The sequence below is a fragment of the Jaculus jaculus genome, chromosome 4, assembly GCF_020740685.1.
Source record: "Jaculus jaculus isolate mJacJac1 chromosome 4, mJacJac1.mat.Y.cur, whole genome shotgun sequence".
Lineage (NCBI taxonomy): Eukaryota > Metazoa > Chordata > Mammalia > Rodentia > Dipodidae > Jaculus > Jaculus jaculus.
Window position 1 is genome coordinate 96,420,439 of NC_059105.1, and position 27,481 is coordinate 96,447,919.

Below are 27,481 nucleotides of genomic sequence, written 5' to 3' on the forward strand. Positions count from 1 at the left end.
TTGTTATCTTTCAGGACTTGGAATACATCAGTCCACACCCTTCTGGCTTTTTAAGTTTGTGTTGAGTAATCTGCTGTAATCCTGATGGGCTTGCCTTTGCATGTAACTTGATTTTTCTCTCTGATTGCTTTCAATATTTTTTTCTTTGGATTGTGTGTTTGGTAGTTTGATTATAATATGGTGAGGAGAGGTTCTTCTTTCCAGGTTTTGTCTGGCTGATGTTGTAAAGGATGCCTGTATCTGCATTGGCACCTCTTTCCCAATTTGGGGGAAGTTTTCTTCTATGATTTTGTTGAAGATGCCTACTATGCCTTTGGAGTGAAATTCTTCTTCTACTATGCCCTGAATTCTTATGTTTGATCTTTTCATAGTGTCCTGAATATCTTGAAATTCCCACTCATACTTTTCTATTAGTTTGTCTTTCTCTTTGTTGGACTGTATTAGATCTGCCACCTGATCTTCTAGCTTAGATATTCTGTCCTTTCCTTCATCCATTTGACTGGTGAGATTTTCTACAGAGTTTTTTTTTTTTTTTTCATTAACTGTCTTCTTCATTGATAGTAATTCTGACTAAATTTTCTTTATTATTTCTATTTCCTTACTTATGTCTAGTATTGACCTCTTTATTTCATTAAATTGGTGTCCTGTGTTTTCTTTGATTCCTTGGAACATATTTATAATCATTCTTTTGAAATCTTTCTCAGGAATTTCCTCTAACTTGTTCTCACTGGAGGTCATTTCTGATGTATTAATTCTTTTTGGTGGATTTATATTGTCTGGATTTTTGGTGTTTCTTGTGTTATAACGTATATATTTTTGCATTCTGGATTATTTAATGATTGGATTTTCTAGTTAGCTGGATATTATTAGATGTATCAGACAATTTGATGTTATATAACTTCAGGGTAGGAGCTTAAGGCATTAGGTGTGGCTCTCAAGACTCTCAGAGTATTTATCCATGAGTAGGTATTATGACAACCAGATCCTCTAACTGTCCCTTAGGGTGTGTGGTGCCCTACCCACACCCTTAATCCTGACAACAAGGAGGTTAAGATTTCTGATCTGTTGAGGGTTCCTAGTCAGCTTGTGACCAGGTGATACCCTTCCCTGATGTAATCCCAGTTACCTCTGCTCCTGCTTGGGTCCCACTGTCAGTTCAAGTAGGTGTGGCCGGGTCCCTGGACCACTGCTCTGTTCACTGGAGCTGGGCACAGGCAGTGGGGGAGCGGAGGCTGCCGATGCTGCTCTAGTTCTCTAGCTGTTCCACGTGTTCTTCTACCTTGTGATCTGCTTCTACACTGTTCACTGCCACTCTCCCTTCAGGTTTCTTGAGTTTATGGAGAGCTCCATTGTCAGTGGGAGCTCCCCTCACCTGGCTTTTCCTGAGGCTCAAGCCAAGCCTGGCAGCTTTCTAGCACACCACTGCCATGATTGGCAGACCTGGAGGAGCTGCTTCTGCTGGCCTGTGTGGGCTCTGGATGCTCTGGCTTTCTCCTACTACTCTGTTGCCTTTTCAATTTCCTATGCAGCTCACTTTTTAGTAAATGTGTGTATTTTGCTGAGGGTTCTTTTGGCTTTCCCCCCACTCCCCAGGCTGCTTTGACGTGGTACCTACACCGTCATCTTAACCGGAAGTGAATGTTGCAGTTTTTAACATACCTTTGTTGTTTGTGAGCAGAAAGAAATAAAAAAAACACACAAAAAGTATGGGTGTGCCAAAGCTTCTTGATGCTGCAAACGACCTGCAGATGCATGTACCATTTTGTGCATCTAGCTTTGCTTGGGTACAGGCGAAATGAACCTGGGCTGGTAGGCTTAATAAGCAAACACCTCTAACTGCTGAGTCATCTCCAAGCATAAATGTTGTTGCTTTAATGACCTTTTTCAAGGATTACTTAAATGAATTATCTCTAATGTAATTATTAATATAGCTACTTTTAAAATCTTTCACATTTTTATTTTGTTTGTCCAAATTACTCTGTTTCCTTTTCCACTCTCTTCTCTGGATTTTCAACTAATCTTTATTGTTTCACTTAATCTCCATGACTGGATTTGTTTGTTCAATCTGTCTTCCTCAGAATAGTCATAGAATTTAAAGTATACATTTTTGTTTTATTACAATCTACCTTAAGTAATGTTATCCCATGTCATGTTTAATTAAAAATATATAAATATATAATTCAAAATCCACTTTACCATCCTTTGTTATTCTATCAATTTTTGTATATTCTATGTATATTATAATATATTTTACATTTAACTACAATGTGTTTTTCTGGACATGATCAATTTTCTTCAAGTCATTGAATATTTCATAAACCTTTTAAACTTCCTTACTTTTTATTGTTACCTCTGATCATTCTTTAGTATAGATGTGCTTTTGCATTTGGCAGCATGTTCCTAGAGAACATCTAAATTTCATGTAATTCTGGAACGTTGGCAATAAATTCTATGAGCTTTATCTTTTCTGAAAATTTATGTGTCTCACTTTCATTCTTGAAAGATCTTTTATGGGTACACCATTCTGAGTTGTTGGTGACCTTTCTTTTCTTTTTGGTGCTTTGAAGATGTTTGTCCATTTGCTTTTATACTGCATAATTTTTGCAAATATTCTAATGCATTTTTTCATGATTTTTCTGAGTCATACATTTTTGAGGAAAAAAACCCTAGTTAGGTGTATTCAGAATTTTTTAAATTTTTATTATTACTGTTATTATTAACAAGAGGTTTCATGTGAATACATCATGTGTTTGTATCCTCTTTTCCCTTGTCCATGCCCCCACTTTTTTATAAAAAAATATATATCTATCAAAGGTTTTCCCTTTTTCTTTTATTCATTATGACTTGTTCTGGTATGGGTATGGTCTATTTGGACTTTTTTTTTTTTTTTTTTTTTTTTTTTTGCTTTGTTGAAACAGGGTCTTGTTATCTCATGCCAGGGTGGGCTTTCAGAATTTTTCCTGCGTACCTTCTCGAATGCTGAGATGACAGGCATGAACCATCATAAGTGCCTTATGGTTGGCATTCTTTGAGATTTTGTATTTATGACTTGGAATTTAGGGATATTTCCCAAGTTATTCGTCATTATTTCTAGTTTAATTTAGTGTTTCAGATTCCCTGAAAAATTCCCCAACTATTCCTGTATACTCTTCACATTTGAAGATCCTTTTTAAATAGTATCTCAGGCATTTGGGCCACCTATAACTCTGATGTTGTTAGCTGTTTTATATCGTGATAACATGGGTTGATTTTTTTTTCTTACTTTTGTCTCTGTGTTCTATAATTTTACTTATTGGGGATATTCACATTGTGTGTAGAAGAATGGTAGAGGATCTACGGAGTCAATAATATTCGTGACTGGAAATAGCCACTACTCATCTACTATGAGGTTATAGTAATATGGTTTGAGCCAACTTAGCAAGAAATTGAGCTAAATTTGGGATGTACTGTTGCTAGAAAACATTAACTTCAGTGTACTTCAACCTTCATATCACTATTCTAAAAAAAGGATGTTAGTGATATCACTTTGTGTTGAGAGTGAGGACTGAGGAGCTGGGATGTGACTTAGTAGTTCAGTATTTGCCTACTATAAGTGAGATTATAGGTTTGAATCCTAAAATCACCACCACTCCAAAGAAAAGAAAAAAAGAGGGGACAAAATAACAACAGCCTGAGAGCTTTCTCAGTGACCCCTATCTCCTGTCAGCTTTGTGCCAGCCATGAAGGCCACAGCACTCATGCTATACATTTGCCTCCATGCCTTGTTCTCCCCTTTGGTAAGAAATTTATCTTTCTTGTTGGTCAGTGTCAGCTCTGAGTGGATGACATGTAGCTACTCTCATTTAAGTCAGCTTCAATCTCAGCAGGCCACATGCCTGGGCCTTCTCAGAGTTCCTTCTGTTCTGACTCATAGCAGCAAAATCCTAGTGGAGATGGGGGTTTCCACCTGTCCCCAAGAAGCAACAGATTGACAAATTCAAATTCATTTCTGAGTCAAGATGGGCTCCTGCATCTTTTCTGGGATTACAGATTTCTTTCTTGATTTGTTGATTGGTATCTAGCTTTTCTCATCAGCAGTGTGGTATTTCTTTTTCTTGTTTCCTAAGAGACCATTATCCATTCCTTCCTCCCCAAAAGCAGACATGTTACACTTTCTTCTCCAAAGAATACTAGCTTGAACCTCAAAATAAGTGTGTGTGGGATTTTTTAGTAGATTCAGAGAAGATAGGGGTCCAGGAAAGTAGATTTGCCTGCCTCATCCCCATGCCAAGGCAGCCAAGCACTTCCTTCACACTTAAACATTGTAAGAACGCTCTCCTGCCCCAAGCATTTATCATGAGCTCATAGCCAAAACCTATTTAAAAATGCTTCTGAGGGCTGGAGAAAGGACTTAGCGGTTATGGCCCTTGCCTGTAAAGCCAAAGGATCCAGGTTCAATTTAACAGGACCCACATAAAGCCTGATGCACAAGGTAACACATGTATAGAGCTTTTATGCAGCAGCTAGAGGCCCTGGCATGCTCATTCATGCATTCTCTGTCTATCTCTTTCTCTCTTTCAAAAAAAATATATGTATGTATGTATGTATGTATGTGTGTATATATATATATATATATATATATATATATATATATATATATATATATATATGTAATGCTTCTGAGCCAGTGTAAACTCCCATAAAAGACCCTGGAAAATATAGTCCCAGAAAATGCAATGCAATGTGTTTTTGTCCCTTGGACTAAGAGAGATTTCCTAGATATTTAAGCAAACACTGATTTAGATATAATAGAAATAAAGGGAATTTAGAGACAAAAATAAGGTCTACAATCAGTTAACTTACGTAGGAAAATTATTCAAGGTAATCTGGGTGCTTGATCCAATACACTGGAAAGCCTTGTAAACAAGGTTGAGTTTCCCTAGGAAAGAAGAAGTCCTGCCTACAGGCATAGCTTTGACTGTCTGAAAGTTTTAAGCTAACCTTCCCTTCAGGAAGGCCAGTTCCTTGGGTTTCAGACTTGCTTAGCCAGTCTTCCCAATCACAAAACTCTATCCCAACAGAGATAATAGATAGATGAGAGAGAGAGAGGGAGATGATAGATGTTTGACTGATTCAGGTCCTTTAGTTGAATGAAGAGTGGCTGATATAGTACCTAGTATTAATAATTTTATATTATACACAGATAACAAGCAATATGTGTGTGTGTGTGTGTGTGTGTGTGTGTGTGTGTGTGTGTGTGTGTGTGATAAAGAATATGAAGAGACGTCAAACAAAGTCATAGAGCAAAACAGAGCCTGCCCTTAGAAGAGGTATGGGAAAGGATCCTTGTGATGCCACCTTCAGGAGAAACATGAACCCTGTTAGGGAGTAATAGATGGCAGGCACATATTTTACAAACATTTATAGTATGGAGAACCTCAGTTACAACCTCTTGAGGTTTCATGACATTTAGTGGGTTTTAGGAAGAGAAAAATGGAAGAGGTAACTAATACTCAAGCCATAAGACAAATAATAGGAGACATAAGATCATTCCCCACTTTTGGCTAGATTGTAGAAGGATAAGAAGGTCACAGAAGGCTTTGAGTGCCATTGTGAAACTCTGAGGGCAAGGACTTTATGTTGGTGGTGCCATGCTTTGAGAGAAGAAGGTTTCTAGGCATTCTTATGGATGCAGCCTAGACCACTCATTCTATCTAAGACCTAAATAAGGCTTAATTAAATTATTTAAAAGCATAACACTGGTGCTTTAATTTTAATTTAGCACAGCTGTAAATACTTGAACAAACTTCTAAGCTTTTCTAAGCCTATCAAAATTCAACACAAGGAGCTAGAGAGATGGTTTAGAAGTTATTGCACTTATCTATGAAGCCTAAGGACCCAGGTTCAATTCCCCATTACCCACACGAGTCAACACAAAGTGGCACATGATCTGGAGTTCATTTGTAGTGGCTAGAGGCCCTGGTGTACCCATTCTCTCCCTCTTTCATAAATAAATAATTTTTGAAAAAAAATCAACACAAAAGAATCCAGGGATGTAGCTCCATTGGTAGAATACTAATTTTATATGTATGAAATCTTACATTATATCTTCTGCACCTCATAGAGTAAGCATGGTGATGCACACTTACAATTCCAGCACTCAAGAGATGGAGGCAGGGCAATCAGAAGTTCAAGGTCATCTTCTGCTACACAATGAGTTTGAGACAAGCCTAGCTACCCTAGACCCTGTCAAACAAATGGACAAAAATTAACACACACACAAAAACCAAGGTAATAGTGAAGATTAAAAATTTACAAACATAATCTGGAGAGATAGTACAGTGGTTAAAGGTGTTTGCTTACAATGCCTGATGTCTGTGTTAGATTCCCCAGCACCCATGTAAAGCCAGATGCACAAAGTGGTACATGTGTCTATAGTTTATTGCTGTGGCAGCATGCCCTGGCATGCCCATACACACACCTCCCTCTCAAATAAATAAATAAAAATATACTTAACAATTTCTAAACATAAGAAAATTTTCAAAGTCATAATAAATTTTAGTCTAAAGGTTGACTTTTGTACCAAATGTGGGACTTTCATAGTTCAATGCCATAAATCCCTAAGGTTACAGAAATCCTAAATACAACATACTTTCTATTATTAGCACTTTCTATTTCTAATCCTGTTAAACTGCTGTAATGAAAATATGAAGATTTATAAAGCTGGTTCATAGGATCAAATATTTTTCATGTGCCCAAAGATTTCAAACTTTGACTCTAGGTTTTGGTTTGTAAAAAAAAAAAAAAAAAAAAAAAAAAAAAAAAAAAAATCATAATCAACTTATCCTAATTTTTATCAAAATGAAAACATTTACTGAGGAAAGGAAGTGACTGAGAAATATGCTGGAATGTGACCTTTGTCACTTTCTTTTAAATCAACTAAAAGAGCATCCATGTGGCTTTTAGAGGCACAAATAAAACTTGTTAAGAATTTTAGCTGACTTCTTAATGATTGAATTTGTTCTTATCTAATATTTTTTCAATCATAAATCTACTTCCATGTTAGAGTCTTGGCATCAGGGCATACAGAAAATTTTAAATGTTCCCACTCAAAAAACATACTTTGTTTGGTAAAAGATCTTAAGAATGTTAAATGACCATGAAGTAATCAAGTAAGGCATCTAAAATTTCAATGTGTACATTTCATAATCATATACCTCCTCATTTGGTGCAGATTCTACCAAAGCAAAAGAGCTTTAAAATGATGCATATTTCATTTAAGACATTATAAAATGACCTTCTCACTTAAATAATCTTTAATAAAGGTGCTCTATTTATGCAATAAGTCAACAACCTCCACCTTATTATCTAAAGAAAAAACATAATTTATAAGCATAACCTATTTTAGATTTTCTGTAGTGTCACCAGAATGCATCAGGTGCTTTGACTGAATGCTTATTTTTCTATGATTGGCCTAGAAGATAGTAGTTCTTTTCCATGCCAAATTTAAGCATTTGGCATTAAAATCATCATTACATTCAGGTCATCAACTGGGATTATAGCAGTGAAAGTAAAATTGTGGGGCTGGGGTTATGGTGCATTTTAAGTGGTTTATTTAAATGCTTCTTCTGGTTGGCTAATAATATCTTTTGGACCTAAAAAAAAATCAATCATTTTAAAAGTAATTTTAAAAAAATGTACACTAGTGTCCATAATTCTGATCACCTGCATAACATCTGAGGGTAATGATAATTTAAATCACTTTTAACTGCCACAGCCCAGGTTCCCCTGTCACTCTCAAGCTGAAACACTTAGGATAAATTGGAGAGACTCTAATAATGTTAAATCGCTGTGTCCTGCACATGCTCAGAACCAATCACTTCCAAATTTGAGGGCATATAAAAATTTGAAGAGCTTCAATTATTTTAAATCGCCATGTGCAGCGTAAAGAGAGATTTAAAATTGTTGTAGTGCCTCGCATGTTTTTAAGTACTTCACGTTGGAAGTGAATCAAGTAGCATTCTCATCTGGAAGCTCAAGACACATTGGGCCAGTTTGATTCATCAAAAGTAGAAACACACACATACACATAAAATCAAGCATCAATTTTTTTATTTATATAATTTTATTTTAAATAATCAAATTTAAAAAATAAAAGGATTTTTAAAAATAAAATAAATACCCTATTGCAATCAGGAAACAAGAAATATTTTTTTTAAAAGTGTTAATCAGAAAGTGAAAAAGGTCCAAATAACATTTCGAAAGCAGAAAATAATGGTTGTCTTTAAACTCAAAGCAATGGAATAGATGGCAGAGACACAAAGCTAAAGAAATGCAAGAAGGTTCTCCAAGCACAGCAAGCAGATTCGTACACTCCCACAGAGGAATTTTAATAGGAGCGGCATTTTCTTCTCCATGTTTTTCCTGGCCTCAATGCGTCTAGCAAAGCGAACGTTCTGGTTCCTTCATGGATAGATAATTGTGTGGCCCTATGTTTTACCAACACTCTTGTGATTTTTCTGTATACCCTTTGTTGGATTGTGGGGGAGCATGAGCACTTTGGCATTTTACATGGCTCAAAGTTCACTTTCAACATACAAATCCTTAAAGAACCCCCAAAATTTTATCAGCACAATCAGACTATTTAAAAATGGCCTTTCTTCAGCATTTTCCATATTTTCATCTAAAAGAAAAAGTTATGCTCTCCTTTGGTGCCTTTGGGTTTCCATGTATTTTGGGCCTGTCACTACCCAGGGAGCAGGATGCTCTTCATAATTTTGCATCAGTGAAAACATAATGTCCTATAGTTAGTAAGGGAAAAAGGGTAACGGGAAAAAAAATGAAAGAAAAAGAGCCTGAAGGCACTGGAATAATTAAGCAAATGCAGTGACAGCTGTGGCAGGTCCTGGGCAGAACTGGCTCCACTGAGCTGAATTAATGACATCAACAGCCCAGTATCTCCATTAACACTTGAACATTAATTATTACCCTCTGACAGTAAGAGCCTAAACCTTCTGAGGAGTGGCCTGTTATTAATCTACCTTACCTGCCCTCCACACTGACACCTCAACGAGTTAGTGGAGCTGGTTTTCTGTACTTGTTTTTATAAACTTCAATGATAGCTTAATTTACTTGGAAAAACAGTGATGACCATCAGATTATAACATCTGGTTTGGATTATTGGATTTCATGTTCTTTCATCTATGACTGGGAGGGAATCTACCTGGATATGCTACACTGACTTTTCTTCATAAAGTTTAGAAGGGTCAAGAGACACCATTTACCTGAAGAAATCCACAAGGCAGCAAAAAAGTCAATCATTCACCATCGTTCACTTACCCATCCCCATGGGGACAAGAACTCACATTTCCTAGAATTCCATCCTTAGAACTGTGGTCAGTAGGCTAAAGCACCTTTTCATTCTAAAAGTTGGTTATTTAAAATGTTCCCAAAACATAAATAAATTCAATTTTATGGATATAGTGTCAAAACTTCCCCTTATCTAATTCTAATTATTCTCCAGAAAAGTCGTTCTTTAAATTTTACAGTGAGAATTCCTTGGGTTCTATTTCTTAAAACTTAAGAGTTCATCTGATGCCTTATATCTATATCTGAATGGTTCTAGTAAAACTTCAACATTTAAATTTTAATGCCAGAATGTTAACACACACACACACACACACACACACACACACACACACACACACACCACAGACACTCTCCAGGATTGCAAAAGAATAAGGAAGTTTAATAAAATCAGATACCTTGTTAATATTTAACAATATCTAAGTTTCTGCCCTGTCCCCACCAAATAGAATTGTGTGACTCACAAAGGAAGAGGGGGTAAATTGGGGAATGCAAACATGCTGATGTGTTAAGCACTCTCCTCACAGCAGCAGACCTTAGAGTATCAGTGATAATTAACCTTTACAAAGAAGACTTCATACAAGTCCAATATATTAATTTGGTGATTGTTCTTTTCCTGCTAGAGACATAATCCAGAGTTCACTTACTAGTCATAAACATAGAAATAGAGTGTCTGCTCCAGCTAATGACCCTGGAATACACTAAGAAAACCCCAGAGCTTCTAGTAACATCTAGTTCATTTTCCTAGCCTACCAAGGGAATCTATGTATAAGGAAACAATAGGGTGATGAGACCAAGTTCTTGTTCCTTCTGTCCTCTGTAAAACACAACTGATATTGACCCCTGTATTAATAAGATTTTTCTTTTTTCCTAAAGGGAGTGTAAGGAATCAATATAGACTACTACATATTCATACTCCATTCACTAAATCTGTAGCTCTTCATTGTATTATGAGGAGTGAATGCATTCTTTTGTGCTGTTTGCTATCCTAACTCTCAGTGCAGCGCTGCACTTCTATGTTCTCAATGCCTTGTAGGTCGGCCCTTCTCAGGATCCTCCTGGGTCCTTAAGTCAATGAATGCAATTCAGCAAGCCTCCTTGTTGAAAACCATTACTTAGGAATTACCATTACTTAGAAATGACAGCATGTGGAATAAAGCCTTTGATTAATGTCAGTACTTGGCTATCAAAAATGTGATTTAATTTATTAATTCTAGTTCTCTAATCTTGAAAATAAACAGCACAGCTTCTTAAAGAATAAAGTTGAGATGATTGTTAAGGGGTGAATATTTGCATAGCTAACACAAGAGTGGTAATAGAAGAAGCTAGAAAGAACAAGTAACCAAGGTTAAGTACCATTTAGAAAGCAATACAGAAAAGCATGGAGAAGTTTTGATGAACAAGACAATTTTGTGAACAAAAATATCAGTGTTTCCTACATGTGAACATTTCTTATTGCCTCAGGGAATTACCATCTTTTGGTATCACTTTCTCACCAATTGACCAAGAAGCTCTATTTCTAAGGCTTTTATCATTCTCTGTGCTTTGTAGTAACTCCCAGGACTTACTTAAGCCTCACTATTTCAGTAATATACTAATGGACCTACAATCACCCCAACCAATGGCCCAATCCCCACTGCCCTCCTCCCAATGGATTTGTTTAGTCAGACATACTCAGAGGTGCTCATTACTCTCAGTAACTTCTTTATAATGTCACTCAAATTCTCTTTTGAATGTCACACTAAACAGTTTCTAATCTAAATAATATGATCTTTCTTCTATGTTTGATCATATATTTGTTCATGTTTGTATATATATGATGTGCATATAGGGTCACATGTGCCATATTGTACGTGTGGAGGTCAAATAACAACCTTGGGGTGTTCTCTCCTTCCACCTCCCTTTGAGACAGAGTCTCTCTTACCACTGCTGCTTACAAACATTTGTAAGCATCTGGCTCCATTCTTCTTGCAATAGGCTCTTTAGGATTACAGACACATGTGTAACTTTGTGTCTTGCTTTATGTCACACTGAGAAGGAAGAACTCAGGCAACAGCCTTGCAAGCAATTCCTTTAACCATTGCACCAACTTCCCAGTTCCAAAAATATAATCTTTAAAATTCCTTTTCCCCTTTAGCTTGTTTCCATAATAGTAACACTGTGTTGGCTTTGATTCTTAGTGTGTTCTATCAAATTTACTCTAACTGGTTATCAATATTATTGTTCCCACTGCACTATTTCTATATGATATCATTTAATTAACCCATAGTGTTTCTGGTTCATAAATCATCTTGAGCCACCTAATTTCTCATTTGAATCTCGAGCTATAAATACTGGAATCCAGGAATTCTCCCACCACAAATAACCAACTCATATTTGAAACAGCAGTAAAAAGGAAATTAAAGAATGAAAAATATTAATATCTTCATGGTAGTTGAAACCAAAGGATCCACATTTTCCATGGGTGATTCTTAAAGAAAAAAGTTTTATTTCTTTTATTAAATATTTTCCTGATTTTTCTTCATCTTAAGACATAAAATTATTCTTTAAAGAATTAAAATCTTGCATTTTGATTACCTCTCTTTTTACATTTAGCAAAAGATTACAGAGCAGATATTGTTTGACATTGAATTTCTGTTAACCATGTCCTCCACCAGAGCATAGTTGTACACATTGTTTCTGGGCTAACATAATGGGGAATATTTTCAAAGAGGGCTGTGTTTCAAGCCAGATGGTTTATCTGCTGAAACAATTCTCCCAGTAGAGAAATCGTAGCTGCACAGTTGCAGTAGTGTTCATAAGCCTAGTGCAGTAGATTCATTTGGCACCCACATTTTGGAGTCAAACAAAAGTGTGGTTTGTGTGAATCTCAGACTCAGACGTTCATAAGTAAAAAGGGGCTTTCTGAAATTACAAATTGTGCTTAATTGTAAAGGCATCATGGGTTTATATCACAAATACAATATGTAAATATGCTTTAACTTTTGAATATACATTAATAGTTTCACACATGTAATGCAAAGGAGCAGTGTTAGGATAATTGCTCCAGAAATTATCATGAGCTGGCTCAAAAGGATCCAAATTGCCATTATTTGTAGGAAAGCAAATGTATTACCAAAATCCAGGCCTACTGTATGTATTAACATTTGAAAAGAAAGGAAGATTAAACATTTATCTTTTCTTGGGCTTTGAGCAAAGATGAGCTGTTGTCTATGAACCATCAGGAATTACACTGTGTTCTCTTGATGCGACCATATGAGCCTCTGCTCACCTTTTCACCAAGTTCTTAATTTGAAATCTTGTTTAAAATCTCCTGACTGTCAGGTGTGCCTGAAGGAAGGCTTTGGTGGCTCACTGAGTTGGCTTCTCCAGCCTCCTGATCTTGGTCTTCAGAGCTGTGGTGCATGCTGAGAATCTTCCTTCTTTTGTCATTGGATCAGTCACTGCCCACACCTTAAAAATAGAAGAGTTAGTATTCCAACAGGGGTTTACCAGGCCTGAAATGTCTCAAGCATGTACAGGGATGGGAAAATCCCTGAGATGCCAAAGATTAAAAGAAAATAGCACATGGGAGGTTCTAAATAAAGAAATTCTTGGGTATGTTGGGGAAGTTGGCAGCAGTGGGGCAGTTCCCTCTCTGTCTCCCTCTCTCTCTGTTTCTCGACTATTTTTGCCTGAGTTAGCCAGTGAGCAAGTGCTCGAATGGATCTGAATGGACATGCTCTTTGTATTTAAAATAGTAACTGGGCATTAATGACATTTTACTTGGAAGATATCTTTAAAATATTACCCCTAACTTATCTTTATGTGTTATGTATCTTTTATTGCATTAATTTTAGTTAGACAAATTATATTATCTTCTTCAAAACTTCAGGTTTAAAAATACATGGATTAAAAAATAGAACAGTAAAATATTCGAATTATGAATATATAAATGAGGTCTATTTCCAAATGGCCCTTTAATTCACATGCAAATTAACACACGCACACACAAATTTATGCCCCTAACAACCATACAAATATAAAGGAAAATACTAGAATCTCAACAATATGACATTAATAGGTTAACTGGAAGACCTCAGAACCCTGTAAATACATATTATTAGCACATATAGCCATCAAGCATGAAAAATCTACATCTGAAAATTTTATTCCAAATAACTTTGTATATTGAATCCAAACAAATGTTAGCAACACATGCCAGGATGAAAATCTTTATGTTACTGTTTCCAAAACATACCTGTAGGCAAATCATAAAAATATAAACACCTGCTAATTACCTGCATCATTTTGGAGGCTACCCAAGATATTCCAACACTGTATCTTCTCCTTCATCTCATATATACTGCATCTGGAGCTCTCTGACAAAAGAGGTACAGAGCTGACATTTCATGCAACCATTAGGTATTCTTAAACTGGCAGGATTGTGGGATATTTTTGTGAATGCTTTGGAGTTATTTCTAATTTTTCTGCTTTTCTTTTCTCTGTATCACTTTATGAATGTTGTCAAATCCTAGCCAGCAATTTGTGGTGCATTATAGCATGGGACATAAGAGAACTTTGGTCCATAGTTGGTAAATGACCTGATTGTATCCTTCTGATCATGTATTTAATGTATCAAATTTTTATGAGTAACTAATTCCCCATATCTATATTTACTTTATGGCAGTGTCTCACTCTAGTCCAGACTGGCCTAGAATTCACTATGTATTCTAGGCTTCTCTTGAACTCACAGTGATCCCCGTGAGTACTGGGATTATAGGCACAAGCCACTAAGATGAGCGATGCCCCATATGGTTACATATACCTATGTTCTGAATACCAGGAGAACTGCTGAATGCTTCAGCATGCCATCATATGCCATTAGGATGTTTTCCTTGTTTGCTACTAATGGTTACCTCACATCAGGTGGCTTACTAAGCAGAAATCAGGTATATATTTTTCCTATCTTTTTGGTAGGTCATATAAACCAAAACCACACAATTGAAAACTGGGAAAAACTGGTGAAAATCCTTACAGGACAAGTTGAGTCCAATTTAAATACTTGAAGCTGCAAGAAATTAGACATTTCCAAAAGTGAACAAATTTAGCCATTCCTGAATCTTTGGATGAGTCAAAACATTTCTGTCCTCATTAGACCCACTGTGATAGCTTGCTTAGTGATAAGGTGAAATACATTCAGGATTTATTTATGAATAGCTTATGTAGTTGAATGTAAGAAGACCTATAGTTTGTCAAATGGAAGTATGTTCAATATCTTTCCTAGGGAAAAAACTCATATTTTTAAAGTGCAAAAGAATAAAATAGGGATGGAGAGATGGCTTAGCGGTTAAGGCATTTGCCTGCAAAGCCAAAGGATCCCAGTTGGACTCTCCAGGACCCACATAAGCCAGATGCACAAGGGGGCACATGTGTCTGGAGTTCATTTGCAGTGGCTGGATGCCCTGGTGCGCCTATTCTCTCTCTCTCTTTCTTTCTCTTTCTCAAATAAATAAATAAAATATATTTTTTAAAAATATTAAAATATTTGTTCATGAGTATTGCAAAGCTTTCCATAATATTCACGAAATGAGGAAACATAAAAGTTAGTGGATTGCTCCCAATTATTTCCATTGGAGTAGATAAGAATTCAAGGTAAACATTTGGCTTTGTTTTTTTTCCCCCATTTGCATGTGTGTGCATGCTAGAGACTGAACTTAGATCATCATGCATGCTAGAAGCACTCTGCTATTGAGCCCATACCTCCAAATATTTTTTTTTTAATTTTTATTTGAGAGCGACAGACAGAGAGAAAGACAGATAGGAGAGAGAGAATGGGCGTGCCAGGGCTTCCAGCCTCTGCAAACGAACTCCAGACGTGTGCACCCCCTTGTGCATCTGGCTAACGTGGGACCTGGGGAACCAAGCCTCGAACTGGGGTCCTTAGGCTTCACAGGCAAGCACTTAAGCGCTAAGCCATCTCTCCAGCCCACCTCCAAATATTTTATCACTCAAAACTAGAGCTGGAGAGATGGCTTAGCAGTTAAGGTGCTTGTCTACAAAGCCTTAGGACCTAGGTTTGATTCTCCAAGCCCCATGTAAGCCAGATGGACAAGGAGGTGCATGTGTCTGAAGTTCATTTGCAATGGCTAGAGGCCATGGCGTGTCCATTCTCTCTGTCTCTCTCCCTGTTCTCTCTCTCTCTCTCTCTCTCTCTCTCTCTCTCTGTTTCTAATAAGTAAAAATAAAACTTAAAAAAATTATAAGTGTATTTATTATAGCTTGGAAAGTGAACTCTCATAACAGATAAGGCAAGAGTGTGAAAAAAACAGAGGACATTAGAGAGTGAGGAATGGAGGGATGAAGGCAAGGATGTAGGCAGGGAAGGTATGAGAGGATATCAAATTTTTAGTGGTTTCAGGTGAGTTTTTAATAGAGTGAACAGTTTGTCTGTGAGCATCTCCCAATCAATGAAAGCAGCACATTCTGTCCCTTGCACTACTTCTATGTTACCATTCCCACAAGGCAAGTCCAGAACCAGCCTGCTTCCAACAGGGCTGGCTCCAGGCTTCACAGGATTGCCTGGGTCCTTCTGGTCAGGAATCCTTAGGCTCTGATTTAGCCCTGCTGCTCTCTCCAATCATACAAAAATATAGCCACAAACCTGAGCCATGATTTTGCATGTAGACTGAAGTTTCCAGGTGGCCTGTTTGTGTTATGATTGTTCCTGGCCTCAAAATAAAAACAAATTGACAATCCCTCACCTCTACCAATCCAGTGCCAATTTTTAAATAAAATGTCTAGCAGTGATTTATTGCCAATGCAAACTGCCAGGCTGGCAGTCTCACTTACCTACTAAGCAGACAAATCAGTAAATTCTACGTCAACCTTGCCAGATCCCCCAAGTATGTACTAGAGGGCATTTCAAATATCATGCTTATTCTCTTCATGTGCACTGGAAAGCAAGCTATCTGGATAGCCTTAATGGAAAGAATGTGGTCTTCCTAGAATCATGAAAACTCATTTCTGTAGACAACACTGTCTTGAATAGCAATCAGAGACACAGAACCAAAAGAATGTTTTTTCCTTATCTAATATCGTCTCAGAGGTAGGTGTCCTACCTCTTCCCTTGGGAGCACACACCTGCCTCAGTGATTCTCAAGAGACACTTCACTTTACTTTTCTGTACTATACAGATAGTAGTACGCTTCAGGAAAGTGTCTACATGTTGATTTAGGCCATGTCTGACAGTAACATCTCTGTATTCCCCAGCAAGCTGATCTATCCCTGCCTGGATAAAATGCATGCGACTTTTGTATTGCTCTGGTTCAAAGCACTCTTTCCTCTTCACGGAGAGCTGTTCATAAAGGATGGCTACATATGATATATTGAAAAAGGAAACAAGAAAATATGAAGCTATCAATTAGTATGTTTTAAAATTACAGGGAAGCTGGCCCTCTTCCAGTCTTAGTTAGGCTGGCCAAAGTGTTTGCTTTACTGAGTCAGTATGAACTGATCTTCCAGGACTCATCTCAATGGCTCTATGTTACTCATACATAAGCCTCAAAACTGTCTATATTTCATCATCCATTTCTTCATGTATTATTTAATAAGCTGTTTAGAGCATGCCTAATTACAATCATGTATTATAGAATTAAACCTGAGAAATGTGTAAGAACATGCTAAATTGTTTGCTACCTAAAGTTTTAATGAGAATATAATACCTCTAGCCCATATGCTTCAGGAACGTTATCCTTAATTATGTAACGTGGGTATTTTACTGATATCTGTTAACTGCTCAAGCAGCTGTGGTTTTCTGCTTTTTTGCACAGCTCAGGAGGAGCAGTGAGTTCAGTTTCCCCTTTTTGGGGGGTTGCAAAATCCATGCCCCAAACAGGTGTGTGCAATCACGAACCACAGAGATGAACCCAAACTGCTGCCTTTCTAAAAATTCCACCAGCCGGTGACACATGCTGGTCAAGGTTGCACAACCTTGTTTTCCACCGGTTATTTTGATGATTCACTCCCCCATGGGGAGGTGAATTTCAGCCATTGTTTCTTTGCTCCTGTTTCTGATAATTGAGGGAATCACTTCCTCATTTTGATAATTTCCCGTTCTCTCTTTCTAGCTCTCGCTCTCACTCTGTCTGTCTGTCTGTCTGTCTTTAAAATGAATTCTGACCTCTTGGAAGGTGCTGCCTGAGAAAGCTGTTCTCCTCCTCCTGGATCCAAAGATTTGAGACTCAGACCTTCCCCCTCCCCAATATAGGCAAGTACACCCACATAACCAGAACTCTTCACATAGTCACTCTACTGCAATAAACACACCTCACCCACATGTAAATATAACTCATTTGAGACATCAGAACTGGAACTAATAATCCAGTGCTGTCCACTTCTAGGATGTAACTTTAGAAAACCACTACTTGAGCCTATAGATGCCTCTATAAACCTTTGTGGATTTGGTATCAGAGCCTCCTTCATATTATTTTAACTGCCAAATGCCAAAAGTTGTCCTTATTTTAATGGGATAGTATGACTTTGTAAACATATAAAGTTTGTCCAGAATTAGTTTCCTGATAAATTAATAAAAACTTCTGGAAATAAAGAAAGCCTTGATTTTTTTTTTTTTTTTTTTGGAAAATGAGGAATTCTAATTTTATTCTATTCCTTGCTAAATAATAAGTAAAAATGACTTGATAAAGATACATTATAACAATTAATTTCTTAATGCTTCTGAAATAGATACAAGAACACATTAGCCCATCTCACATTTCTCTAAAAGTACACTTTTTCCTCATATTAGAAAGTGATATTCTAGGGCTGGAGAGATTGTTGAGTGGTTAAGGTACTTGCCTGAAAAGCCAAAGGACCCATGTTCAATTCCCCTGGACCCACATAAACCAGAAGTACAGGTAGCACATGCATCTGGAGTTTGTTTGTTTTTTTTCCAGTAGCTGAAGGCCCTGTCATGCCCATTCTCTCGCTTCCTCTATCTGCCTCTCTTTCTTTTTCTCATAAATAAATACTTCATTGTAAAAAAAAAAAAGTGGTATTAAAAATAATTGAACAATTGCTCACCTCAGCAGCACATATACTAAAATTGGAACGATACAGAGAAGATTAGCATGACCCCTGCGCAAGGATGACACACAAATTCGTACAGTGCTCCATATTAAAATAATAATAATAATAATAATTGAACAAGACATGGAATGTGATAGTACAAACATTGGGCCTATTTTAACCACATATTGTCTGTTACCTTGAGCAGTTGGAGAGCTATAAGAGCATCAGCTTTCTCATCTGCTAACTGTGGAGAATAATACAGGCCTTGCACAGTATGAGTATTAATTATATTTTTTAGCCAAATAGAATACCTGGCATGTAATGGATGAATAAAGCATGGTGTTTCATGATGTTTCCTTTGGTGGGGTGTGTTTATGGGTGTGATGTACATGCATTTGCATGTATGTTCATATGCATGTGGTTTGTAGTGTGTGGTAGTTTGAATGTGATAATTTGAATGTATGGCTCTATAGACTCAGGCATTTTATTAAAATTGAGCTTGTGAAGTGGATCTCCTGCCACCTTGCTGGAGGAGGTATCCCTAGGAGCAGAACTTAGAATACATCCCTAAGGTGTGCTTGAGGGTAGATGATCATTCCAGCCCAAAGGTGTGGGCAGAACAGTTTGACCTCTGGAAATTCATGGCTTTCTTGTGGTGTTAGCTGTTGGTGTTGTTGCTTTGCTTGGATCTATGAATGGGAGATAGTTGTTGCTTTTTTCCCCATTGATAGTATTTTCCTGGACTCTGTAAGCCTGAAATAAATCCCTAGCTCTCACAACTATGTCTAGCCAGATGCCTGTCACAACAATGCAAAGTTAACTGCAACACAGGGGCACACATGTATAAATGCATACATGGGAAGGCCAGAGGTCAACATCAGGTATTTTCTTCTGTCTCTCTCTCCCTTATTCTTTGAGAAAGGATCTCATTCTAAACCTTGTTCTCATCAATTTGGCTACAAAAGCTAGCAGTGTGCCTTAAGATTTCCTGTCTTATTGATCCCTGGATTTCTGTCTAAAATTGAGGGCAGGATCCCATATCTGCCTCTGCAGCCCAGAGATTGCAGGTATGCACCACCATTTTACATTTTACATGGGTACTGATGATTCTAATTCAGGCCTTCATTCTTTATCTACAGAGCCATGTTCCTTTCCCAGCCCTGGAATGTTTCATTATTATGCATCCATTCTCTTCCCTAGAATATAAGTGCCTGGAGGGCAAGTACCATGACTAAGTCATACTTATATCCATCACCCACCCTACTTGCTGGTCCATGGTAAGGTCTAGCAATTGTTTGTTGAGCTATTCAGAATACATGCTTCTGAACATATCTAAAATGTAATTGGGAATAAAAAGTTCACTTTTCTACTGGGCTCTTTGGTGTTTTAAGAAGTTTATGTTACTGGGGCCCAGGAGATGGCTTGGTGGATAAAGCATTTACTACTCAAGTTTGAATACCTGAGTTTGATCCTCCCCAGGTTCCACATAAAAAGCCAGAAGCTGAGATAGGCCTTGATAATCCCAACACTCTAACAGCAAGATGGGAAGCAAAGGCCAGAGAATTTCATAGAAGCTACAGTGAGCACAGCAAAGAACAACAGCAAAGAGAGAAACAGAGAGAGAAATCTTGCCTCAAAATAGGGTTAAAAGATGTCCACTCACCCAAAACATGATCCTCTGACCTACACATGTGTACTGTGGACTACATTCTCACACACACATGAACATGTTTGCACACATAAAATAATTTTATTATTAGTAATTACGATTAAACATTAACTAGGTGACTGAAGGTAGATACAGAGGATCAGATAGCAGTAGTCATAGGTTAGCTCCAGATGGGGAGGTGGTGGGAGGAGAACTTTAGATAGAAAAAACATTAAGCCACGACTTCTATAATTCTTGGTAGCTGCAGGGGTGTGGGCTCCATAAGGGTGGTGGAACACTCAAGCAAAGTCACACTTCCCCAAACACAGAATCAGTGGGGTGAAGTCTCCTCTTAACCTGCCCCAAATAAAAACCTTAATGTTCAGCCCTCCCAAATTAACGATGTGAAGTGACTCTCACTTGGAATGGGGTTATTATCTATTACTTCATTTTTTTATTATCCCCATATTTTCCTTTAATATTTTTAAAAATATTTTATTTTTATTTACTTATGAGAGAGAGAGAGGCAGATAGAGAGAGAGGCAGATAGAGAGAATAGGCATACCAGTATCTCTAACAGCTACAAACTCCAAATGCATGCAATACAATGTGCATCTGGCATATGTAGGGTAGTGGGGAGTCAACCCTGGGTCCTTAGGGTTCACAGACAAATGTCTTAACTGCTAAACCATCTCTTCAACCCCTGTCCCCATATTTTCATATTTATTTCCCTACCCTTTGCTACATTTCAGAAATCAAAAGACATTAAAAAGAAAACTCAAACATAAAACAATTTTGGGTTCAGTAGACAATTACTCAAGTTGTCCTTTATGAATCCAAAGTAACTGCTACACATGCATAAATTTACAGGTAGGAAGATGAATTATCTATTTCCATTAATATCTTCTGATAAATTCTGAGAAGGGTATAACTGCCCAGTTGGCAACCATTAGTCCAGTGTGGTACATATTATAGAAACTCCAATCTACATCAAGACAGCAAAAGGAAACATCTAACTACACAAGTTCAAGCTTCGAGAAAGAATGTAGGTATCTACACAGCCCTTTCAACAGGTCACAATAAAAGTAAAACATACACAAGTGTCTTCAACTCTTCATGAATGGGGAAGTTCTCCTCAAGCCAAATGATGCTAATCATACTTCTTCTGAAACACCTGGTTACAAAGACGTTAAAAGACACCTTCAGCTTCCATAGATACTCTCTTGAAAGAGCTCTGCTTTGTCATGGCTCTTAGAGAAGAAGTTAGATAATCATACTTAGGAGAATTACAAATAAGGAACAGAAACTTTGGACATTTTTTTTTAATATTAGGTTGGAATCCCATGACCAAATATTTTGCAAGTCCTAAAAGAAACGTAGTTCAGATAATGAAGAGTCTTATGATACAAAATCCTGCAATCTCTCAGTACTTAAACTACTGATTCATAAAAGAAAATAAGTACCAACAAAACAGAATCTCAGAAGTACTAAAGGAGAAATCCACAGCCCAGCTCACTTGAAAATTCATCATCACTCTTCTCCATTCTCATAGTTTGGGACCATCCTCTTGTGATAAGACTCTCTTCCTTAGTTATGTCTATCTGCCCTCCAGGCTATGAGCTATAGTAGAGCAGGAACTGAATCTTATACTTCCCTGTCACTCTCACTTCTCGTATAAAAGTTAACTCAAATGACATATTTGTGTTTGTTCAATCAATAAATTACATGAACTAAAATCTTATTCTTTTGAAGACTATGAGTACAACACATTTTCTATTGCAGCAAAACATATTCTAGAATAATGTTATATTATAGCAAAGATGATTAAAGCTCTTATACACAATCAGGTGGCCAACCTCTTTCCCTGCCCATTTTTACATTTTCTGCAATGCCACTGGTTCATCTGTGCATTGTCATACTTGGAATATTAAGGGTTAGAAAAGAGGAAGTATTTGGGTGGTGAACCCTGAAAGATTTATCTGATTATACTTAACATTCTGCTTTAATTGTGTTACTAAGTCCTTAATGCCATCCCTCCAAAAGTAAATGTCTTTCCTCCCTTGTTTTACCCAGTCTCAGTAAGAACATGTCCATTCTTTGTTCCTCAAGCCAAAAGCCATAGTACATCATTAACTTCACCTTTTCTGTCATAGCTTGCATCAAATCAGTTAGGAGATCCTATTGATTCTATCTTCAGAAGATCTCCAAATTAAATCCCTTTTCATTAACTCTTCAGAAACAACTTAGGACAAGTTATCATTCCTTCCTGTTAGATTGTTGAAATAGGTCTTAACAGGTCCCCTGGCCAACCTGCAGTGAGTGCGTTCTTAGTAGCAGAGACAGAGTGATCCTCTCCAGAAGCCCCTATTTTCCATCAATGTGAGCCCACATACATTTGATGAAAGTACTCAAAGGAAGAGCCAATGCTCTTTTTCCAACCTGAAAAGTCTTAGATTATCTCTCTCCAGCATACATCACATCTCTGAACTGATTAATTCTCCCATGTTTCTGTTTCAGGTGCCTAGGCCATTGCACTCTTCCTAGAATAGAATAGGCCTTGTCCCTTGTCCTCTCAATGTAGGAAATGAGCACATTACTTAGAGGTGCTTCCTAAATGGTTTGTCTGAAATTTGCTTCTCTAACCTGTTCCCCTTTCCAATCGGGCCTTTCTTGCCATCTAAGATGTCATTATTCCTCCCTGATACCATGCATTCCTGTCTTCTTATATATTTTTTATCCACAGAACTATTGCTATCTAAAATACTAAGGATTTTCATTTTTCTTTGTTATTGTTTGTCATCCATGATAGAATATAATTTCCACCCTTAGAATGTAGAATTTCAAACATCCACTAGATTTTAAGTACATAATTATGAACGAATGCCTTCAGGCCTTGTGTCATATGCAAGATGAATAATCTCATTTTTATCTTTGATTTTTCTTAATATGGTGTACAGATTGAAATTTTAGAAAACAATTTCTATGCATCTATTATAGACAAATTTATATCAAAATGGAATGTAATTTGTTGTACTATGAAACTTTACATTTCCTTACTAGAGAAAGAAGCCCATCCTAACTTTTTGATTAAGGTCATGTAAATTAAATGCTATATGTTTTTAAGTATTTTTAATTTTAAAAAGTAGTTCTAATGAGACAAAATTATCTCTCTTTTCAAATAATGGAATCAATAACCAAAAGAACCCAGAGAATTGTTTAAGTGAAAACAGAAAGCATCTCTTTTTAAGTAAAAACTTAAGTAGTTGGTTATATTTATCCTAAAAGTAAATAGCTTTCCTTTTTGGGAAATATAACTCATATGGAGACTAGGAAACGTATTAATGACAGCAATAAAATATGTCAAACATTATAGGAAAAAGTTAAGAAGTAAAAGCTAAATGAATAAAATGTTAAAATGCTACTAAGAGAGGTAAACTAACTTAAATGGAAAAAAAATCTTCTTTAAATTATTAAAAAAATTGTTATTATCTACCCAAGTATAGGAACTCCTCTAAGCCCCAAAGATTCAACAGTGAACAATATCTCAAACATTGATAGTTCAAATACTACAAATCCAAATCGGAGGTGTTCCTACTTCAAATGCTGCTCTGGCTAAGTGACCCCACCGCTGAGAAGGGCACCACCACATATACAAGGCAGGGTTATGAGGGGATCTTTGATCCTACTGGGTGCCATAATCAGCAAATCAAAGCCAACAAGTCTCTTTGACTTTCTCTCATAAACATTTCTGAAAGGTGGTTCTTCTCCATCTCTGCTACTAACACCTGGACATCATTGTCTCTGCAATATCTTCCTCATCTTCTCTTGGTTCTCCTAAGGGATGGATATATGATCCTTTCTGAAAGAAGCCTCTGCAATGACTCCATCATGCGGCTCTCAACAAAACATCTGTTCTGTGGGAACATACTTGAGAGTGCTACAGAGATCTCTTAGTTCCAGGCATTACTCTAACTTGTTCCTTGGCTCAACTAACATTTGATTGTATCATAATTTAATTATATTTTTTCTCTTCCACCAACCTATGAATTCCATCACTTCTATTCTAGAATAAAATCCCTTGATTTTCAGTGTATTTTGAGTGGTTGGCACAGGAACCAATAAACATAGTTGCTGCAATAGATACTGTAAAATTCACTAGTGCCTTTAAGCATGGAAGTAGTTAGCACTTATCATAGCCCTCTAGTGCCTTATTCTACACAAAGTCCTTGCATACATGTGTGCACAGACAAACACACATAGACACACACACACACATACTAGTAGAATGAAAGCATATGAGAGTATCTTTGCCATATGGCTTTCAATACACAGCCACAGCACACCAAAACCCATGACTCACCCTGCATACCCTGGGAATCATTCTTACAGTGAATGTCCTTTGGAATTAAGAGCAGTGCTTTATCTTTCCTGCCCAAGATCCCAAAACAAAAGTAACAGGATGGTTGAGTATGATGCTGACATTAGAAAGGAACTCTGCTTCAAATGAAAGGGAATACATGACTAGGTAGGATAAAAGGCAAATTAATCTTCTTGTCAAATCCTTACTCTCAGACAATGTGACTGCATGGCATCCTTGGAAAATAAGTATAATGCTCCAAAAGTATCTAGCATCTTTCTTGCTTCTATTCATGTTCCAATTCAGAGCTCTGGAGTTATTCACACACCAACACATGAAACTTTTTCATGCCATGATGGTAAAGTTTAAACCAACTCAAGGTAAGGAAACATAGAGGATATAGACACTTCTCACTACAATGAAGCATTAAAATGTTTTAGAGGAATTTTTAAATATATATCAGCATTTAAAGAAACATACCCTGAAGGGAAAACAGCCTTCCTGTTCCATATCGGTTATGGCTGTGCCATGTGATCTTGAGCAGGCTCTTTAACCTCATCATACCTCAGTTTCCTCCTCTGCAAAATGTTAAAAACAGTGACAACTAATGCACAGAGGCTGGCTCACAGTTCAAAATACTTCACTCATATCAAATATTGTCATCCTCTTTCTCCTTTCCTCTTTCTACCCCATCCCATCCTCATAACTATCAGTCCACTGCATATTATAATTCTGTCTTCAAAATGGAAAATTAGTAATAAAAGAAATAGAGCCAGGTGTGGTGGTGCATGCCTTTAATACCAGCACTTGGAAAGCAGAGGGAGGAGGATTTCTGTGAGTTCGAGGCCACCCTGAGAATATATAGTGAATTAATACAAAACTATTCTCATTATAGACCTAGTCAAATTAAAGAACTTTTAGGAAAAAATATCAATGCTAGAATCCTAATTTAATACAATACCATTATTATATATATGTGTGTGTGCATATTGCATGTATACATGGAATTATATAATAATTTAAGAACTGTTTTAGCCAGTCATGGTGGCATATGCCAGTAGGAAATTGCTGAAGAGCCAGAGGCAGGAGGATCAGGAGTTTGATGCCAACTTGGGCTACACATTTAAAAATAAAAATAAGACTAAAAAATGGAATTGTGTTTTAAAGTGGCAATACTCAGGATATCTAAATTAGGTAAAGAATTTTATTTAACTCTCTCTCTCTCTATCTCCACACACATATTTCCTTGAGACAAGGTGTTTCCCTCAACCCAGTTTCTCTGTCAGTAATCCCCGATGATTCTTTGGTCTCTGCCTCCCCCCCCCCCCATGAAACAGGGTTACAGATGTTCATGGCCATGCCCAACTTTTTCCATGGGTTATGGGAGTTGAACTTGGCAGTTTCATGCTCTATGGCTAAGTGACAAGCACTCTTGCCTGATAAGCAATCTACCCAGGCCTCACTTCATATATATATAATTTGAGAGCAACAGGCAGACAGAGAGAAAGAGAGAGAGTGAAAAAAAAAAAAAAAAACATGCACACCAGGGCCTCCAGCCACTGCAAATGAACTCCAGACACATGAGCCACCTTGTGCATCTGGCTAATGTGGGTGCTGGAGAGTAGAACCTCGAACCAGGGTCCTTAGGCCTTACAGGCAAGTGCGTAACCACTAAGCCATCTCTCCAGCCCTCACTTTATATTTTTATGCTGCTTGTATGTTTGGAAATTATTTGTTGATCTCATAATTTAAACTTTCCATTTTTATTTTACATTTTAGAGTTGACTAGCATTCACCAAATCCAAGACTTCTCCTTCTTTGACACATCACTGGATTCTTGTTCTCCTTTGAAGTCTGGTTGAAACCATGTGATGCCTTCTGGTTAATGATTCTCAAGTGTAAGTAGGAATATGTATTACACATGGAATAGAATTGGGAGATTAGTTGATAAGCCCATGCTCTTTTGCTGTACCCTGCAACTCAAGAACACATATGATGCTGCTAGTTAGTTATCATAAAACCACAGCATAACACTTCACATAATTCACAAAATACAATCTATTTGCCTTTAAATTTTCTACTGGAAAGGTACTTCTACTTTGAGTTGTATAAGGGGATAGAAAAGTTTCCTGAATTGTTGAAAATTTCTAATTTGTATGTACTAATGGTACTATTTTTTAAATTTTCTTCTGTGTTTACAGACATGGAATAATACCTGTTTTCCATCTTTGATGATAGATAAGAAATGAAAAGGAAACTAAATAACCATAGAGCCTCATGAGAAATCAGGTAAATTTCAATTGCTTTATGTGCTTCTGTATTGTACCCAGTATGCAGGATTCATCCAATTAGCAAGTTCCACAATCTATCTGTAACAGGAGTTTGAAAAACCAGTGCCAGACTTTGCTACATGCACACCTAATTGGAGCACCTGGACACAAATATCCAAAAGAGACAGTATAGAGTACAGAGACTAGAATACGTGAGTGGATTTTTATTCCTGATCATGTGGGGCTACCAAAGAAAGATTGTTAACTACGACAAGGGAATTTAAGTTATGTATGCTATAAACTTAGTTTTTAAATTTTACATGTCTTCAAACATGTTTAAATAATTTTTAATAAAACAAAATAAAATACATGTTTAAAATTAAAATTTGCAATTTTTCCCTCTTTTTATTGAATAGAACAAAGAAAATGCTTTTGAGCTGTGTTTACCCATATTTTCTCATAAAAATGTACTTCTATTTAATTTGGCTCTCTATATAGTTAAATATAACTATTTGCATGGCTGTTTGAATTATTTGATTATGTCTCATTAGGGATTTGTAAATAGTGGTTTAGTATTTTAAATATATGAAATTCAGTCCAAATCAGATTTGTGTCAGTCTGGTGATTTAATTGAAAGCCATGGCTACAACTCACAGAGCCAGAGGTGTGATGGGATTGCATATTGAACAGTAAGCACTGGAGTGATGCTTACACAGCATGTTGGCCTCTCATCATGTTTCACTAGTTAAGGTATAGGTAGAAAAACTGCAAGTTAAAATTGCACAAAGTAATAAGATACAAATTACATAAAAC

The 27,481-nt window shown here is 36.9% G+C and overlaps 1 long non-coding RNA gene and 1 other non-coding gene across 2 annotated transcripts; one reads left to right on the forward strand and one right to left on the reverse strand.

Moving 5' to 3' along the window:
* Positions 1 to 11,930: 11,930 nt before the first annotated feature.
* Positions 11,931 to 21,248, reverse strand: LOC123460210. Its single transcript, XR_006636857.1, has 3 exons — positions 21,138 to 21,248; positions 13,626 to 13,706; positions 11,931 to 12,798 (listed from the first exon to the last, which is right to left on the reverse strand). It is a non-coding gene; the product is annotated as an uncharacterized LOC123460210 (long non-coding RNA).
* Positions 18,398 to 18,504, forward strand: LOC123460401. The gene has a single exon (XR_006636966.1). It is a non-coding gene; the product is annotated as a U6 spliceosomal RNA (small nuclear RNA).
* Positions 21,249 to 27,481: the final 6,233 nt, after the last annotated feature.